The 21,568-nt window shown below is 43.6% G+C and overlaps 1 long non-coding RNA gene across 1 annotated transcript in view; it reads left to right on the top strand.

The window, feature by feature from the left end:
- The window catches only part of LOC143773726 (uncharacterized), a 35,927-nt gene extending 24,119 nt beyond the window's left edge, over positions 1-11,808 (top strand). The window contains exons 2-3 of the long non-coding RNA XR_013215333.1: positions 8,912-9,036; positions 10,796-11,808. This is a non-coding gene — a long non-coding RNA (uncharacterized LOC143773726). The remainder of the gene's footprint in view (positions 1-8,911; positions 9,037-10,795) is intronic.
- The last annotated feature ends 9,760 nt before the right edge of the window (positions 11,809-21,568 follow it).

Raw genomic sequence — 21,568 nt, 5'->3', positions numbered from 1 at the left:
AAAAAAAAAGGTGGTTAGGGCCTACTAACGGCTTCTGCCCCTCCCTGGTGTTGTCCTCAACTAAATAAAGCTGAGCTTCAACCTTCCGGCTCTCATTATGTGGTTTTAAAAAAAAAAAAGGTGGTTAGGGCCTACTAACGGCTTCTGCCCCTCCCTGGTGTTGTCCTCAACTAAATAAAGCTGAGCTTCAACCTTCCGGCTCTCATTATGTGGTTTTAAAAAAAAAAAAGGTGGTTAGGGCCTACTAACGGCTTCTGCCCCTCCCTGGTGTTGTCCTCAACTAAATAAAGCTGAGCTTCAACCTTCCGGCTCTCATTATGTGGTTTTAAAAAAAAAAAAGGTGGTTAGGGCCTACTAACGGCTTCTGCCCCTCCCTGGTGTTGTCCTCAACTAAATAAAGCTGAGCTTCAACCTTCCGGCTCTCATTATGTGGTTTTAAAAAAAAAAAAGGTGGTTAGGGCCTACTAACGGCTTCTGCCCCTCCCTGGTGTTGTCCTCAACTAAATAAAGCTGAGCTTCAACCTTCCGGCTCTCATTATGTGGTTTTAAAAAAAAAAAAGGTGGTTAGGGCCTACTAACGGCTTCTGCCCCTCCCTGGTGTTGCCCTCAACTAAATAAAGCTGAGCTTCAACCTTCTGCTCCAAATTACCATTTTAAAAAATGCAATAGGCTTTTCCGGCCTACTAAAGGTGTCTGCCCCTCCCTGGTGTTGTCCTCAACTGAACAAAGCTGAGCTTCCACATTCTGGCTTTCGCCCTATACTATCAGATATTAAACTGCATTTGGCCTACTAGTGTGGTTAGGCCCTTGAAACAGTGTCTGCTGCTCTTGGGTTTGCTACTCCACTGAACAAAGCAATGCCGCCTGTTTAGTCCTGTTACCAATTTTGAACTGCATGTAGCCTACTTTATTCTTTGGCCCTATATCTGTTTCCTCCTCATCCTGCCCATTGCCCAGCCACTGCTAAATGAGTCTGCTGGTACATTGACCGAGACCACTACATTCCCCTTGTACTCTACACAGCCAGAATCTGTCCCTGCTGAAAGTAAGGTTCCCCTTCCCGCATGTTATACCACCTTACACAGGGACAAAGAGGAAGGTGCAGATGAAAGTGCAGGTTCCTTCATCAGGTGGGGGGGCATACTCGTTGGCGACGTCACTGGCACAGGGCCCCTCAGAGTACGCAAAAGTGTCGCTGCTGGTGGGAGGCGCCCCCGCCATGCAAACACACCGCCGTACTTTGAGGGGCCCTGTGCCAGTGGCAATGCGAACGAGTGGGCCCCCCCCCTGCTTGCTCAGGATCACAGCACTTGCAACTTTTAAATAATTACCTTTCCCTGCAACACCGCCGTGACGTAGTCCGCATTTCCTGGGCCCACGAAAAACTTGAGCCGGCCCTACTCCCCCCACAACTTTTGCCAAATGACCCCCAATTCCCTATGCCCAACTATTATTATAAAGTTAATTAAGATTGACAAGCTTCAGAAACAAGAATGGATGTTTTTGGCATTAAAATGGGCACTGTAGGTGTTTTCCTGGCCTCCACTCACTGCCGACTATGCTTCCCCATTGACTTGCATTGGGTTTCGTGTTTCGGTCGATCCCCGACTTTTAGCGATAATCGGCCGACTGCACTCGACTCGACTCTGGACAAAATCGGGTTTCCCAAAACCCTACTCGATCTTAAAAAAATGAAAGTCGCTCAACCCTAGTGCTGACTACTGGGTTGCCACTCTGATAGATCCACGGTACAAGAGTACATTTTTGCCAGGTGCTTCTCCTCCTGGAAAGGGAAGCACTCAAACTGGAGTCTCGAAATGCTTGTAGACAATTTTAAGACTGTTTTTTCCAAGACAACACTGAGGCACACAGTGTGCATTGTAGTTACAGACATTCAACCCTGGGAGCGTCGAATCCTCAATGCAAATACATTAGCAGCAGCAGCAGTGTGAGTGGCAGAAGTAATTTCTGTGAGTTTCACACATTTTTTAGCCTGTGCACAAGCAGAACAGAGTACAAGTCTGACACATAATGAACAAATGGAGAGGATGGAGCAGGAGTATCTCAAGCACAATATGAATGCCATCAGCGAGGGCTGGATCCTTTTGCACTTTGGTCTTCAAAAATGGAAGAGCGGTCCGACCTCGCCAATCACGTTTTGGAGGTTTTGTCATGCCCGGCAACCACTGTTCTCTCAGAACATGTCTTCAGCATTTCTGGTGGTGTTCTGATGGATAAGCGCATCAGGCTGTCCCATGAAAGTGTAGACCGCCTAACTTTCATCTAGATGAAAAAGTCATGGATCTCCAATGACTTTTGCAACCCAGTCGCAGACTGGGCAGACTAGTGGTGAAGCTTGTAGTGTGCTGCATTTATCTTACGTTATTGCAGTCTCTGACACTTTAGTGGTGGCTTCTGTGCCTCTGTAACACTTACAGTATACTGGAGAACTCAGGAGTCTCGTTGCATGGAACAAGACAATACTGAACACAGTTTGTATGTGAAAAAGTCTATATTGAAAACCCACGGTGCTTCAAATAAGTGTAGAGAAAACTCAAGTCCAAAACACTTTAACAACTTAACAAGTCCCTAGGAAATCTCAGAGAGAAATGCAATCAGCAGACAGTCAGTAAAGCACAGCCTATACTTGAGAATGCTGGAACAAATAAGTCTGTATCTAGTCCATGCACAGATGAGCAATTCCAAACAAGGTGTTAAATTATCCAGGAAGGCCTGGGTAGAAGTCTAGATGAAGCAGAGCAGTCCAGAGCTTTGCTGCTAATTAAATGAGGCACAACCAGAGTAGCAGCCAGCTTACGTGTTTAGCAATTGCAGGTGTAGGTCAGCGGCATAGAAGAAGCAACATGAGCAGTCAGGAGCAGGAGGTGCGCTGGCACAGATGAATGCAGCAGGATCTCAGAGAGCGAGGAGCAGAATATTCACACAGGTTTGCAGGAGCAGCCAGGAAGCCCCAGTAGCAAGACACATCAGCAGAATACTCTAGCACAGACTATAGTATGGGGTGGAGTTATAAGGCAGGAAGACAAGGGGAAAGGGCAGGCATGCCCAAAAGGTAACCAAAAACTTTCAGAGTCCTGACAGCCTCTGTTGCTACTGCTACTGTTGTTACTAACAATTTTTTTGAAATATGGAGACTCCAAGTTGTGTGGCTGCCAAAGAAAAAAAGTCGAGTAGCTCGTCCAGTAACAGAAGTTGTCAGTTGTCTTTGAATAGGATGAGTCGATGCTTGTTCAGTAGAGCTTTAAGATTACCACCTACACCACGTACACTTTGAACACCAAGCCTATTCCCCCTTCTACCATGACCTCACGTTTTCCCACTCATATTCGATGTACCCTTCCCCTCTTTTAACCGGCTGTTTCACAACCCTAGGCCCACACCTGTGAGTCACCTGTAAGTAAATTTACAATCTGTATTTATTTGCTGAGATAGTGTGGTTGGACCACAGAATTAGAACAAAAGATTTAGATTCTGAAATATGGACTCCTGCTAACCACACTATTAGCACAAACTATTTAGATTCTGAAATGTGGACTTCTGGCTGCACCACACTACTAGCAGAAACTATTTAAATTATCAAATGGGGACTCCTTGTTGCAACACACAATTAGCACAAAGATGTTGGAAGGTCAATTTGACACAGATAGATACTATCTAGCTAAACTAGCTGACAATAAAATGCCTAGCTAACTATCTGAATACATTCTCTGGATGTTATTGATGATTTCTGTGCCCTTGGCTTCTGGAAACTCCACACATTAGGTTAATAAAAAAACGAAAAAAAAAAAACAATGGGCCGCTACTCTGACATCTCTCCACTCCCTCCCCTCATCAAACACTTCCCCCTCACTCATCGTACAGCACCACTATTCTATCCAAAGTCCAAACAAAAGCATTAGTGGAAACTCAATGATTTACCAAGCTTTGGCCGAATTTTACCAATTTTGAGGAAAAATCCTTGGTAATCCGAGTAAAATTTGCAATGTTCGTGCCGAATTTGAGATCGGCAAAAGTTTTCCCAACAAATTCGCTAATCCCTGCTGAACAGATTATTTACATACTAGATGGTGGCCCGATTCTAACGCATCGGGTATTCTAGAATATGTATGTAGTTTATTTATGAAGATTTCAGAATAATGCAATGAATACACAGGATTCAGCTGGCCGGGGGCAACCAATTAGCGAAGCGTGGTTCAAATCCCGTGCCAATTCGCGGCCAGGCTGCATCTGTCGCTGATTGTTCACGGCCGGCCGGGCATGACCAATCAGTGAAGCCAGGGCTAGCTGCAGGTTTTTGAGGGCCCCAGGCGAAAGAGTCTGACAACCCATGTAGCATATAACACAGCCCATGTAGTATATAGCACAGCCACATAGTATATAGCACAGCCATGTAGTATATAGCACTGCCACGTAGTATATAACACAGCCACGTAGTATATAGCACAGCCACGTAGTATATTGCAGAGCCACATAGTATATAGCACAGCCCATGCAGTATATAACACAGCCCACGTAGTATATAGCACAGCCTACGTAGTATATAGCACAGCCCACGTAGTATATAACACAGCCCACGCAGTATATAGCACAGCCCATGTAGTATATAGCACAGCCCACGCAGTATATAACACAGCCCACCCAATATATAACACAGCTCATGCAGTATATAACACAGCCCACGTAGTATATAGCACAGCTCATGTAGTATATAGCACAGCCCACGCATTATATAACCCAGCCCACGTAGAATATAACACAGCCACATAGTATATTGCACAGCCACATAGTATATAGCACAGCCCACGTAGCATATTGCACAGTCACATAGTATATAGCACAGCCCACATAGTATATTGCACAGCCACGTAGTATATAGCACAGCTACGTAGTATATAGCACAGCCCACGTAGTATATTGCACAGCCACGTAGTATATAGCACAGCCCATGTAGTATATTGCACAGCCACGTGGTATATAGCACAGCCCACATAGTATATTGCACAGCCACGTAGTATATAAAACAGCCCATGCAGTATATAACACAGCCCACGTAGTATATAACACAGCCCACGTAGTATATAGCAATGTGGGCACCATATCCCTGTTACAAAAAGATTTAAAATAAAAAAATAGTGATATACTCACCTTCCGGCAGCCCCGGATCCAGCCCAGGCCTTTAGCGATGCTCCTCGCGACGCTCCGTTCACAGTAATGCCTTGTGGCAATAACCCGTGATGATGTTGTGGTCTCGTGAGACCGCTGCATCATCCCGGGTCATTGCCGCAATGCATTCTTGGGACCGGAGTGTCATGAGGAGCGGGAAAGGCTGCCGCGGACGCCGGAAGGTGAGAATATAATGATTTTTTTTTATCATTATTTTTAACATGATATGTTTTTACTATTGATGCTGCATAGGCAGCATCAATAGTAAAAAGTTGGTCATACTTACAGGGTTAATGGCAGCGTTAATTGACTGCATTACACCGTGTTATGCCGCGGTGTAACGCAGTCCATTTAACGGACTGCTAAAACGCTATGTGGGCGCTATCTGGAGGGGAGTATGGAGGGGGCACTGACTGGAGGGGAGTAGGGAGGGGCCAATTCGCGGCCAGACTGTGCCTGTCGCTGATTGGTCGCGCCCAGCCGGCCGTGACCAATCAGCGACGTGGGATTTCCGTGACAGACATACAAACAGATGGAAGTGGACCTTAGACAATTATATATATATACTAGATGGTGGCCCGATTCTAATGCATCGGGTATTCTAGAATATGTATGCGTAGTGTATAGCACAGCCCACGTAGTATATTGCACAGCCACACAGCCACGCAGTACATTGCGCAGCCCATGCAGTACATTGCGCAGCCCCTGCAGTACATTGTGCAGCCCACGCAGTACATTGCGCAGCCCACGCAGTACACTGCGCAGCCCACGCAGTACATTGCGCAACCCACGCAGTACATTGCCCAGCCAACGCAGTACATTGCGCAGCCAACGCAGTACATTGCACAGCCCCCGCAGTACATTGCGCAGCTCCCGCAGTACAGTGCGCAGCCCCCACAATACATTGGGCAGCCCACGCAGTACATTGCGCAACCCACGCAGTACATTGCGCAGGCAACGCAGTACATTGAGCAGCCAATGCAGTACATTGCTCAGCCCATGCAGTATATTGCGCAGCCCACGTAGTACATTGCGCAGCCCAAATAGTACATTGTGCAGCCTAAGTAGTACATTGCGCAGCCCACATTGTATATTGCGCAGCCCACGTAGTACATTGCGCAGCCCACGTTGTAAATTGCGCAGCCCACGTAGTACATTGTGCAGCCCACGTAGTACGTTACGCAGCCCACGTAGTACATTGCGCAGCCCACGTTGTACATTGCCCAGCCCACGTTGTACATTGCGCAGCCCACGTAGTACATTGCGCAGCCCACGTTGTACATTGCGCAGCCCACGTAGTACATTGTGCAGCCCACGTAGTACATTACATAGCCCACGTAGTACATTGCGCAGCCCACGTTGTACATTGCGCAGCCCACGTAGCATATTGCGCAGCTCACGTAGTATATTGCGCAGCCCACGTCGTATATTGCGCAGCCCACGTTGTATATTGCACAGCCCACATTGTATATTACGCAGCTCACGTTGTATATTGCGCAGTCCACATAGTATATTGCGCAGGCCACATTGTATATTGCGCAGCCCACATTGTACATTGCGCAGCCAACGTAGTATATTGCGCAGCCCATGTAGTATATTGCGCAGCCCACGTAGGATATTGCGCAGCCCACGTTGTATATTGCGCAGCTCACGTTATATATTGCGCAGTCCACGTAGTATATTGCGCAGGCCACGTTGTATATTGCGCAGCCCATGTAGTATATTGCGCAGCCCACGTTATACAATGCACAGCCCACATAGTATATTGCGCAGCCCACGTAGTATATTGCGCAGCCCACGTTGTATATTGCGCAGCCCACGTTGTATATTGCGCAGCCCACATATATAGCAATGTGGGCATGATATCCCTGTTAAAAAAAAAAGAATTAAAATAAAAAATAGTTATATACTCACCTTCCGTTGGCGCCTGGATCCAGGAAGCGGTTACCGACGATTGGGATCCACCGAAGCTCCGCCGAGCCGCTCGCGCCAGCCGTCATCTTCCATTCCCAGGATGCATTGCAAAATTACCCAGAAGACTTAGCGGTCTCGCGAGACCGCTAAGTCTTCTGGGTAATTTCGCAATGCATCGCCGGGAATGGAAGATGGCAGCCGGCGCGAGCGGCTCGGCCGACTACGGAGTGTGAGTATAGCAGGTTTTTTTGTTTTTTTATTATTTTTAACATTACATTTTTTTACTATTAATGCCGCATAGACAGCATCAATAGTAAAAAATTAGGGACACACAGGGTTAATAGCAGCGGTTACGGAGTGCGTTACCCGTGGCATAACGCGGTCCGTTACCGCCGGCATTAACCCTGTGTGAGCGGTGACCGAAGGGGAGTATGCGGGCACCGGGCACTGAGTGCGGGGAGTAAGGAGCGGCCCTCTCCCTCTGCATGTTAAAGGATTGTCCCACCACATGGAATAAAGGACATTAACCTTTTTTAAGAAGTAATGGTGAGTAATGCACTTATGTTTACTTTGCCTATGTAATTTTATGCATATAAAAAGACAAACATTTTATTTTACTTTTCTGTTTTTTTCTGTTCCCCATTTACACATTTGTCCAGCTCTGCATTGTTTTACATCCTGTGTTTAAAATGAAACTCAGGAAACTGCCATAATTATTTAAAATGAAATTGTTTAAGTGTTCAAATAAAATGTCGCTCCAGACAGATTTAATTTGATGTAATTTTGTGATTCAGCTCTGTACCAGGGCCTAGACAAAAATTGTGAAAAGCCTGATGACAACTTATGTTCAATAGCAAAACTGTTGCTAAAATGTACTATCAGGTTAAAAAAAAAACTGGGACTTATGCAATGGATTGCTATGAGAATCAAGACTTACAGGGTTATTCCTATCTCAGTCTTTCATGTCTGAGATGGGAATAACTTTGTTCAGGCTCTTACCTCTCGAGGCTGAGCTACAGAAGGATCGGTTTAGTGGACAGTGCTATGCTTTTTCTATAACTCCCATTCATTTCTGTATATTAACAACATCAATAGCATAGAAAAAAAGAAAATGTAAAAATCGCTAATAATGTTATTGCATCAAGGAAATATTATTAAAACAATAGGTGAATTATTAGAGGCTGACCTTACTGCGCTGTGGTGATTTAGGCAGAACACTAATGCAGTATGTTCAGAGTGATAGATGCAGTTGATGTCCTGATCCTTATGGCACTACAATACCAATAAAAATAAATATTTATTAAATAAAGCAAATAAAACATTGGTGTAGCTTGTAGCAGGGGCATTAATAAAGTACACTAAATGAAAGTGAGGAAGACACCAGTGTAGATGCTCTGGGAACTAAAGCTGCTATGTAACCAAGACACCAACCAGGAGAGGGAAATATTGCCAGCAGTGCTGTGCTAAGTATTACCAATTATCAAATCTATCAGGATGGCAACCAGAGGATTGGTGTTGCAATAATGCTTATTATTAAATACATGAGAATGAAAAAAGAGCTTAGAATTCCCAAAAGTAACTTATCATAATAAATAATAATGTTTGCCATGAAAAATATGAAAAAATATATCTTTATTAATGAACTAATACAAAACAGGCAAACAAGTGCACATGTTAAAATACCAGAAATACTGGACAGGTCAGATGAGCAATGATGCAAATTCAATGTGAGGTCTTGAGTTTGGGTTTAACATTTGTTCCTAATAATAATTTTGATTTTTTACTACAGTGAAGGACATTTTTTTGCTTACAGAAAAACTAATTTTAAAAATTTACATTCTAAGAATCAATCAAATATGGATCTTAATACCAAAGATGAACAGGAGGCTTTACGTATTCTTGAGGAACTAGCAGGAGAAAGCTCTTACATCTCTACAGGTAATATTCCTAAATCCATTCTCCCTAGGTCCACCACATTCCCCTCCCTTTTGTTATGCCGTCAAGTTGAAATTTTATGTAAAGTTGGTCATGCAAGAACTTAAAACTATCCCTACAGGGAGAGTAAATGATAATCTAACTGGTATTCAGAGGAAAGCACTCTCTGAACTGAGGGCACTTCACGATGTGGTTTTTAAGCCTGCTGTCAAGGGGGGGAACGTGGTGATCTGGCCCATTAGGATGTACGAACCTGAGGCCTTCAGGCAGTTGAGGGAAAAGGAGGCCTATTCTACACTCACGTATAATCCGGTTTCTACTTTTAAGAGTGAGCTCCACCGGATTCTTGAATCGGCACTCTCTCAGGGAGTGATCACCAAGAAGGTCTTTGAGGGCTTATTTGTCCAGTCTCTGATAATTTCAATGTTCTATTTATTACCTAAAATTCATAAGGACCCGATGGTGCCTCCAGGTTGCCCTATTGTCTCTGGCGTGGGAGGGCTATGCGACCCAATTTGTAAATTTATTGATCATTATCTGCACCCCTTGGTCGAGACACTACTGACGTCCTTCGAAGACTGGACGGCCTTGCCCTGGAGCCCGGCATGTTGCTGGTCATGGTGGATGTGGAATCCCTATACACTTGCATTGCACATCAACATGGAGTGAGGGCTGTTGAATTGTTTCTTGTCACAAGTAATCTGGATGTCACGTTTCAATTTTTTATTTTGGAATTATTTAATTTTGTATTGCCTCATAATTTTTTCACGTTTAAGTATCATTTTCTTCAGCAACGCGTTACTGCAATGGGTGCGGCATGTGCGCCATCCTACACTAACCTCTTTCTTAGGTTTTGGGAGAGGGAGGTTTTCGGGGATGGCACATGCGCCGCTTCCCAGGTCATCGGTTGGTACCGCTATATCGATGACCTTTTGATTATTTGGCAGGGTTCAGTTGTTGATCTTTTTGACTTTTTTAATCTTAATCAAAACAGGTATAATATTAATCTTACATATAAATACCATGATCGACAAATAGATTTTTTGGACATCAAGATTCTTGTTGGTGATGATAATATGGTTCAAACTAATGTATTTAGGAAGGAAACCTCCGTTAATGCCCTTTTGCATGCTTCATCAGCCCGTACTCCACGGTGCGGGTGGTTCCGATAGGCCAGTTCTTGTGAATCAGATGTTTGTGCTCCACAGATGAGCGTTTTAAGACACAGGCGCTGGACCTTCGGGACCGATTCCGACAGGTGGTTACAGCAATCGCTGCATTAAAAAAGGTTCTTTAAGAGCCAAAACATCTGCCCGTGGCCAGCTCCTGTCGGGCTCCAGGAGGGATAGGGATAGTCCTAACCAAATAAGGTTTATCTCTACGTATATTAACAGGTAGAATACTATCCAGAATATTCTTAATAAACAATGGCCTATCCTGAAGACTGAACCGGCATTGGTGATTTTCTCCCTGAGAGACCGATGAAGACAGCAAGGAGGAGCAGTAATTTGAAGGATCTCCTGGTAAAGAGTCATTATGTGTCAACTCCTTCTTTTCCATTTCATACAGGGAGGCCACACCAGGGCTGCTTTCCATGCGGGTCGTGTCTGGCCTGTCGCAATATTGAATGGGTTGCAGATTTTTGTTCATCTGATGTGAAAAGGAATTTCAAAATTAGAAAAAATATATCATGCAGTAGTGACTTTGTCATATACTATGCTACATGTCCCTGTGGACTGATATATGTTGGTCTCACTTCCAGGAAGCTACGGATAAGAACTAGAGAACATGTGATGAACATTAGAGCTGCCCGGTCCATTGTTGATATAGCGTCTTTGAAAACGATTCCTCGCCATTTCAAGGTGCGCCATGCTTGTGACCCAGACATATTATGGATCCGCGGTATTGATCGGGTGCATTATATTTCATGGACATGTGAATCGTTTTGATTTTTGATTATCCTGTGGCAATATGTATTATTGTAACTTGAGTTTTATACAATTACATGTAGTTTCCTTGTTGAAGGTCTTTATTATTGTATTTTGAAAGCTGTATTTATTATATTTGCCCTTTTCTGCTGCCCACAGTAAATATGGCCGCTAGGTTACTTCCTGCCCCAGGTAGCGCATGTCCTCGGCTGCTTCCTTCATCCTCCATCTCTAATGGCATCTTTGCGGGGCGGTGCGTTTAATTGATGTCATGGGAAAGCTGATTTCCATTACCTTTGACACCAGATGTGACGTTTGGGTGATGCTGGCTCCACTTCCATGCGCTCGTCAAAAGCGGCCGGAGACAACCTTCCTCATTGCCAGGGATTGGCTGCTGGTCTCACAGAGAGATATTTAAACCAGCAACCTTGCACATTAACACACTGCCCACTGAAGAAGCAGCAGGAAATATTATACTTAAAATATGAATGAAATGTGTCATCTTTACCTTTAGGCCTTTTAAAGATCATTTTATCTTCAACTTGCTTAACTGTTTGCAATAATCGTAATTTTGACCAGGGGTGCTTAAACTTTTACAAGCCACTGTGTTATTTACTACTGTTTAATAGTGCATGATTTTCAGTCTCAGGTAATAGTGTTATATTGCCAATAACACATCGTTAAAAAGAAAAAAAAAGCAGGAATTTCCTGTTCACTCAGTGTGTGTGTGTGGAGCTGGTGTCAATATTACTTTCACTTTGCAACTGGCAGACAAGATGCTAAGATCCTAAGCTATAAGAAATATCTGTTGTAAACTGGTATATTTGTTTCTGAATAAATATATAATCACTAGAGCATGGCTGGACAGTACAGAAATTAATCCACTGCCAATCAGTTATGGCCCAGAGACTCAGAAACCCAGAGACCCAGAGAACAGCCCAGAGGAAAGAGGACCACAGTGTATTAAGAAGAAATAGAAGAAAAAGGAAAGATGGCTGCCAGCAGCAACTCTGGGAAGTTCACAGTGCCAAATCTGGCTAATCAGAACTACCAACCCTGCAAATTCAAGATAAAGATGCTGCTGATAACAGAAAGTATGTGAAAATATACACAGGAGTCTAGACCTGATCCATTGCCAGATTTCCATTTGCCGGGATTTCTGGCACGCTTGCCGGAAATGCGAGTTAAATGCCGCTGTTAGAGATTGACAGTGGGATTTAACAGGTTAACAGCCACGAGTGGATCACGATTCCACCCGCAGCTTTTGTGAGCACATGTCAGCTGCATATATCAGCTGTCATGTGCATGGAAAGGTGCAGGCTCAGCGCCGGAGCCTGCACCAAACAGTGGAAGCCCGACATCGTCGTACTATTACGCCTGATGTCGGAAAAGGGTTAATGAATAATATTATACGTCAAGTAGTGAAGCTGTGTTTATTGTTAATGCAAGTGTATCAAAGCATGCATGATGTACAGACACTGCGGCAACTAGTCATATGAATAATGACAGAAGCTTCTTCTGTAACCTTGACCAACGTAAACCAGAGAAAGTAATTTTAGCTAATGGTCAGTATATGAATTCAGTGGGAATAGGAGATGGTTACATTAATTGTCAAATCTCCCCAACACAAAGCAGAAACATCCCAGTAAATGACGTGGGCTATGTTCTTAGTCTTGAAAGTAAACTGTTATCTGTGAGTAAACTCACAAGATGAGGAAATTAAGTTACATTATAAGATGATACCAGTACCATCTCAAAAGAAGGTCAACAAGGGTGGATTAAGAGTAACCAGGGCCCTGGGCAGTTTAGAGGAAGTGGGTCCCTTAGCACCTGATATATTACTTGACATGTCACATGATCACCGTTGCGAAATCATGTGATAGATGATGTGATTAACTCACTTGTGCACATGTGCAGATCTAATACAACAAAGACAGCGGTTCGTATAGCACTTTTTCCCCCCTATGTACAACGCTATAAATAACAGCGCTATATATAAAAGAGGAGACTATAAAATAAGAAATGGCGCTATATAATACGGGACAATGCTATACATGACAAAAAGCAATGCTATGTAATAAGGGACAGCGCTATATAATATTGGACATATTGCTTATTGTGCATTGTTTAAAGGGATGGTCTGAAACTAAATTATATTTTCATCCTAAACTCTGTCATAATCTATTTTTTTTAATATACTGTAATTACAAATTGCCTATCCTTCACTTACAACTAACTGCTTTATTTTTTTTCTACTACTTCCTCTTTGAGAATCACCGTGCATGCTGGATACTGAAATGAAGTGCCATCAGGGGCAGAGCCTGCAGTCACTACCATGGCCATTGCCCCTTCAATGAAATGAAGCTTCATTAGTGACCTCTTTGTCAGGGGTTGTGCTGGACCCTGATGTACTGAGCATGTGCAAGTTGTCAATTCTGGTGGATCCTCAGTAGATTCCAGTGACTGTGCACTGTTCTTCTCAGTGCACAGTGGCAATGCGCTCTGTCACCGGCTCTTATCAGAAGTGACGAGCCGGCAATAGAGGGCACGGTCATTGCACATTGTAAGGAGAGAATGATCAAATAGAGGCCAACCCAGCTTCTGCAAATAACGTCACTTCTAATAGGGTAGAATAGTGCACAGTGACAGGAATCTACTGCGCTTATATCAGAATTGACAATCGACACATGCTCAGTAGAGCAGGGACCAGCCCAGCCCATGAAAACAGACATTACTGATGAAGCTTGATTTCAGAAAGGGGGAAGAGGATAAGGCGGTCACTGACACTTTGTGTGAGTATCCCAACATGCACTGGTATTAATTAAAGTATGTTACAAAAAATATTAGATTATGATATTAAATAAAATTTAGCTTTGGACCATCCTTTTAATAGCCTGTTTAAACAGACAGACCACAATAAATGACAGCTGATCAGTAATGGTTTACCGATTGATGGTCGTTTTGTGCTGTCAGTCACTCCGCTTAAAAATGCCCTCGTGCAGAATAAAGATTCACATCCAGTAACTCACTGCTAAAGTCTCATCTGATTTCAAGCTTTTGTCATCTTCATCTTTTCAAACCTTCATGTCGACATCTTAACGGTGGGACTTGATCATTGCAATTTGCTGCACTAATCGCTGTGCCCCTGAAAATAAAAAAGTCACATATGTATGTTTCTTAAATAAGGAATCTCCCACGCTGCATCGCTGAATACAGACATGCACACACCATAAATACATAATTATAATAATAATCTTTATTTTTATATAGCGCTAACATATCCCGCAGCACAATTTGGATACATTATTATCTATGCAACCCACATTACAAATGTAAATTGTAAATCCACCACTGTGCCCCCACTATAAATTAGTTAGATCCTGTACTCTTTCCTGCAGCTTAATACCGGTCACACTTCTGAATCCTCAATGGCCCTCCACCCCAATTCATTGCATCATGTCCTCTCTATTTTTCTCTCTCTAACCGCCACTCTTTCTATTCATTATCATTTGCTCTCACCTGCCTTCAATTCATCATCAATTGTTCTTCTTTACCCACACATTCAGATCATCATCATTTGCTCTACCCCACCCTCAATTCATCATCAATTATTATCCCCAACCCTTTACCATCAATACATTACCATTTGCTCTCCCATCCCCCACCCCTACTCATCATAATTTGCTCTCCTCCGCCTTCAATTCATCATCATTTGCTTCCCCCACCCCTACCCTCAATTCACCATTTGCTTTCTGCTGCCCCCACCCTCAATTCACTCAATTCATCATCATTTGCTCTCCTCCACCCTCAATTCATCATCATTTGCTCTCCCCCACCCCAAACCTCAATTCACCATTTGCTTTCTGCTGCCCCAACCCTCAATTCATCATCATTTTCTCTCCTACACCCTCAATTCATCATCATTTGTACTCCCCTACCCTCAATTCACCATTTGCTATCCGCCACCCCCACCCTCAATTTATCATCATTTGCTCTCCCCCACACTCAAATCATCATAATTTACTCTTCTCCACCCTCAATTCATCATCATTTGTTTTCCCCCACCCTCAATTCATCACCATTTGTTCTCCTTCACCTCCAATTCATCATAATTTGCACTACACCACCTCGACCCTCAATTCACCATTTGTTATCTGCAGCTCCGCACCCTCAATTCATCATAACTTGCGATCCCACATCATCAAGTCATCATCATTTGCTCCCCCCACACTCAATTTATCATTTACTTTCCCTCACCCTCAATTCATCACCATTTGTTCTCCTTCACCTTCAATTCATCATAATTTGCACTACACCACCTCGACCCTCAATTCACCATTTGTTATCTGCAGCTCCGCACCCTCAATTCATCATAACTTGCGATCCCACATCATCAAGTCATCATCATTTGCTCCCCCCACACTCAATTTATCATTTACTTTCCCTCACCCTCAATTCATCATCATTTGCGCTCCCATTCAACATTTGCTTTCCCCAACCCTGCAACCTCAATTCATCATCATTTACTGTCCCCCACCCTCAATTTATTTTCATTTTCTGTACCCCATCCACCACAGAAATTTCATCAGCATTTGCTCTTCCCAACCTAACACCCTCAATTCATTATGACTTACTGTCCTATATCCCTCACCCCTCATGTACATCATCAAGAAATCAATGGTGCTATATCTAATATATAAAGCTGAATATGTGTGTGTGTGTGTATGTCCGGGATTGGCATCTGCACTGTCACAGCTACAGCCACAAAATTTTGCACAGTCACACATCTGGACCCCGAGAGCGTCATAGGCTATGTTGTGAGGCGGAATTTTAACCCTGCGCTTTCCAATTCACCAAACAATTTTGCCCCTATCTACATAATGGGGAAAAAAGTGAAAGGAAAAGTGTTGGAGGCAAATTGACAGCTGCCAGATGTGAACAAGGGGGACTTAAAGAATGACAGCGATGGCGCCAAAGAGTATATACTGTACAGTTGCTAAGGTGGGGCCCCGACAAGGGATACTCACCACACACGAGGATATGTACGCACACACAAAATGCGCCACACACTACCACGTGCTTGAACACATATACCACCCTCAGCACACATTTCACCTCACATACACCAACCTCACCACATAAAAGTCGAAACACAAAAGTCACCGCTCAAAACTCACCACGTGCAAAATTCGCCTCCGGGAAAACTTGCCACACGCAAAGCTTGCACACGCGGAAAAATTGCCACATGCACAAAAGTTGCTACACATGCAAAAGTTGCCTCACACAAAACTTGCACATACTCAAAACGCACCACACATAAAACTCGCCACGCGCAAAACTCGCCATGCGTAAAATTTGCTGCCCACAACTTGCTACACTAACCTGTCACATGTAACTCGACACACAAAAAGTTGCTACACGCATGTCGCCACACAAAATTCATCTCACAAAAGTCGCTACATGCATGTTGCCACACACAACTCAACACACACAACTTGACACATGAAACTCGCCCTAAAACACACACAAGTCTGGTAATATCCTTCAAAAATAAAAATCTGATTAATAAGCAGACAAACTACAAGAGCAACAAATGTACCATATAGGAAATACGGCAGCTCTCAGTCACATGACCTGTCTATTATGTGTATGTGTGAGCTAATATACACTGCCAGGGGGGAGGGCTTCCTGTTGGCTGGGGATTTATCAGGCTGCCAATTTAGCTTACAAATACTGAGGTAAAAATACTGACCAAATAACGTGTGAATGAGATCTAATACAGGAGGAGATGACATACAGGTACATACTATATACAGGGGAGATGACACACAGGTATATACTATATACAGGAGCAGATGACACACAGGTATATACTATATACAGGAGGAGATGACATACAGGTATATACTACATAAAAGAGGAGATGACATACAGCAGGTATATACTATATACAGGGGAGATGACATACAGCAGGTATATACTATATACAGGGGAGATGACATACAGGTGTATACTATATACAGGAGATGACATACAGGTATATACTATATATATAGGAGAAGATGACATACAGGTATATACTATATACAGAAGAAATGACATACAGGTATATACTGTATACAAGAGGAGATGACACATAGGTATATACAATATAAAGGAGGAGATGACATACAGCAGGTATATACTATTTACAGGGGAGATGACATACAGGTATATACTATAAACAGGGGAGATGACATACAGGTATATACTATATACAGGAGATGACATACAGGTATATACTATATACAGGAAATGACATACAGGTGTATACTATATATAAGGGAGATGACAAACATGTATATACTGAGGGGAAAATGAGAGGTCTGAGGTGAAAATGAGTGGTGTGAGGTGAAAATGAAAAAGTGTGAGTGCAAAATGAGAGGAGTGAGGGAAAATAGTGGAGTGATCAGAAAATGATGTGAAGTCGAAATGACAAGTGTTAGGGGGGAATGAGAGGTGTGAGGGGGGATGAGAGGAGTGAGGGGGAAATAAGAGGAGTGAGGGGAAAATGAGAGGTGTGAGGGAGAAAATGAGAGGTCTGAGGGAGAGAATGAGAGAAGTGAGGGGGAAAATGAGAGGCGTGATGGGAAAATAAGAGAAGTGAGGTGCTATAACTAACCACAGATATTTACTATGCCCAGGCAATGCCGGGCTTTTCAGCTAGTAAATAAATAATAATAATAATGTATCAAGGGAATGATGTGATATGTCATGTGATATATCGAGTGCTGTGTGTGTGTGTGTGTGTGTGTGTGTGTGTGGGGGGGGGGGGGTGCTAAGCCCTCTAAATTGTCCAGGGCTTTGGCTTCTCTTAATCCACCCCTGCCTATTGGTATTAATGGGTTAAATCAGATTCATGATTCCATCGGTAAAGTTAATGATATGGCTTTTAGCTATTAAACACATTTGTCAGTTTTGTGCATCATTTAATTCCTTGTGGTTGAAGAACAGTTTTATTTTACTGCCAAGAACATTATGTGACATATGCAGGAAGATAACATTGGTATTCTAAGTAAGTGTCTGAAGAAAATGTCTGGGTCGTAATTATCTTGCAAGTGAAACCTCCAGTATATATTTAGCCATTGTTTTACTGTGCACATTACATCTATAAAGAAGGTAAAAAAATCAGTCTAAAGCCTCATTTGGATGTCTGTGCAACATGGATCAAGATGCATGAAAAGGCCGAATGTGACATCATAGGAATATATGAGGCTGTTAAATTCATGACAATAAGCCAAAACCAGGAGTGGAACAATTAGAGGAAAAGTATAATAAAAACATATGCACCACTTCTGCATTTATCACCCACTCCTGGTTTTGGCTTACAAATACTGAGGTAAAATACTGACCAAATACTGCTAGTGTGACGGCTGCCTTAGCCAGTAGCCAGTTCGTGCATCGCAGTCCATATGCAAATCACATTACATAAATGTCTAAATGAGGCTTAAAGAGCACCTATCACCTTCACACATACTAACATATAAGTAGACAGTATGTCTAAAAATGGAATGTGAGAGAATTACAGTACATTGGAGCCACCATCTTGGGATTGGCAGCTCAGTGAGCTGCGTTCTAATGATTACAGGCTGGTTGTTAGGCAGCGCCTGAACCAACAGAGTAAAGCACAACATGTAATGACCATATCAGCTCACTGTCTGGTAACCTGTAAACTGGTTTACATGAGAGCAGTCATTTGAAAAAAACCTCACATTTATAGTAACATAGAAAGTGTATGCAGATGAATATGTTATATGAAACCTTCTGGCTAACACAGTGTCAGTGCCCTGTGCTCCGATCCTCTCACATCAGAAAATTGGAGCACAGGTGCGTAGGAGACGGATAAAGTCATTTTTCAATCTCCTCTGTTACCAGCGTCTGTGGGAATCGAACTGCACTTGAGTGACATCCAAGTGCAGTGCGATATTTTACATGCACCCATAGACTTGTATAGGTGCGTGCGTGCTAACCGATTCTTTCAGCCATTCACAGCATGCTGGGATTGTTTTTGCATGTCGAATCAGGATGAGAAAATAATTGCAGACGTGTTCTGCTCCATAGAATAACACTGGGCCAAGTGCAATCCGACTTTATCGAAATGCACTTGTCTGATTTCATCGAGAGTGTTAGCGAGCACTCAAAGACAAGCTTCGAATAAGTAACTTTTCTTTCTTTGAAACAAGCGCTGCCTTTTTTTATTTTTTAACTTTATTGTCCCATGTTCAAGTGTTTTTGTGGATTAGTACTGCTTTGCAAAATGTTCTGTTTTTATTCTTATACATAACTACCACAAAAGACTTCAAGCTGGCATTGATGTTAGAGGGGGCAATACACTGTATTAAGAAATGGGGTATGTAAACTTTTGATCAGGGTCATTTGGATGTTTTGAGGTGTCATTATAATTTAATAAGAGAAAACAGTAGTTTGACAATAAATGGTTTCACCCAACCACTAACCATGAGTGGAGAAAAAGTTTTGGTGTTTTCATTTATATTCTCTGAAAAAAGGCCAAGAAAGCAACAATTCTGCTGGGGTATGTAAACTTTTGAGCACAACTGTATATATGTATATATAGTAGAAAAATCACTGGTAAAGTGCTGAAGGGGAGATATGTTTAACAACGCCTAATGGCGTCAGTGATATAAAATCCAGAGTTGTATTACCTCTAGCACAATAAGTGTTGCGAGGGTTATATTAAGTTACGTTATGGGCTGATTTTTAGGGGACAGTCATAGAGCGGGTGGGAGAATGTCCCCCTATATCTCCACCAACATAGCTGGCACCGCCATGTGCTGACAGGACCTCAGTGATGTCATAGTCATGTGATCAGTCACATGGTTGAGGAGTCACATTGTCTTGGCTTAAATAGCTGAACTCCAATGGTAGTCAGGGATATTGAGGGTCTGGAGAGGAAGACTCCAGGAGAGTGTTTGTGCACACAGTGCTTGTTCAAGGACATTGCTAACCCTGAGTGGGCTGACCCCCACTAGTGCAAGGACTGCACAAAGTGTTACCACTTTGTTTTGCTGTTTTGCCCAGAGGGCCTTGTTTATTTTTGTGCTTAAACCAGGGTTTATGCTGTACTAATAAACCAAGTGCATTCATAAAGGTGCAGTGTTCCTGTGAGTACCTCCGCATGCAGCCGAGTGATCCAATCTACCACAGTATATATATATATGTTATACCCGGTCCCAGTCCCGTACCTTCGTGTGGTCCCCGGTGGGACTCCCGCTGTGTGCCGGCCCTGCGCTGTCTAGTGCAACCCTTCTTCCTTTCTTCCCCCTACTTCCTGGCCCACGGCCAGCAGGTCCTCGGGTAGAGTGCTTAGGTGGCGTGTGTGTGCGCTCCCGGTCTCTTAAAGACACAGCGCGCATTTTTCAAAAAGTACTTCTGACGAATGGCGTGTTAGTAATGACTATTTCTAGCCCCTCTGCCATAGGGAGGGTGCTGGAGCAACAAGTATCCTCTGTTGTTAGCTTCCAGTTTTGTCTAGTGTGTGCTTCAGCTTCTGAAGTGTTCTGCCAGTGCTCCACTTACTCTGTCTTCGCAAACTATCAGCTACCTGTTACCCGGCTGTCCTGGATGACGACTGTTCTGTCTATGCCAGTTCCATCATGTCCCTCCATTCTGTTGTCCATACCTCTGGACAACGCCTGTACCACCAGTGTCAGCTCCACGACATCTGTCAAAATTGCTTGTCTGTCTGTCCCGCTGGAACAGCTGCCACGTGTCCAGGGTTTAACTGGATGTAGCACCGTGTCCCCCAGGCATTTCATTCTGACCCTGTTCGAGGGGACTTACCACGGGTGTCTGGGACTCAAGTAGTCACGGCCCCTTTGGAGCCCCCGATCGCTGCAGCGTCGCTGTTTGGTCGCTGGAGAGCTGTCACACAGACCGCTCTCCAGCGACCAACGATGCCGAGGTCCCTGGTAACCAGGGTAAACATCGGGTTGCTAAGCGTCCCCCGGCGTCCGCTTCCTGCACTGACTGAGCGCCGGCCCTAACAGCAGAGCGGTGATGTCACCGCTGTGCTGTGCTTTCACTTTACGGCCAGCGCTCAGTCAGTGCAGGAAGCGGACGGCGGGGGACGCGAAGGTGAGTATGTACTGTTTGTTTTTTTACATTTTACACTGGTAACCAGGGTAAACATCGGGTTACTAAGCGCGGCCCTGCGCTTAGTAACCCGATATTTACCCTGGTTACCATTGTAAAACATCGCTGGTATCGTTGCTTTTGCTGTCAAACACAACGATACACGGCGATCTGACGACCAAATAAAGTTCTGAACTTTAACCAACGACCAGCGATATCACAGCAGGATCCTGATCGCTGCTGCGTGTCAAACACAACGATATCGCTATCCAGGACGCTGCAACGTCATGGATCACTATCGTTATCGTTTAGTGTGACGGACGGTACCTTAACAGTTATGCCAGCTCGGCTGTCACCCGGATTAACAAGGCCCGTGTTAGATATTGAGGAACCAGGACAATCTGATGATAAATGGGTTACTGGAACAAACTATACATGGACAAGGCAAGAGAACCTGGTTCTGATTAAATGCTATA

The sequence above is a fragment of the Ranitomeya variabilis genome, chromosome 5, assembly GCF_051348905.1.
Source record: "Ranitomeya variabilis isolate aRanVar5 chromosome 5, aRanVar5.hap1, whole genome shotgun sequence".
NCBI lineage: Eukaryota > Metazoa > Chordata > Amphibia > Anura > Dendrobatidae > Ranitomeya > Ranitomeya variabilis.
This window is presented reverse-complemented; position numbering and strand designations above follow the sequence as displayed.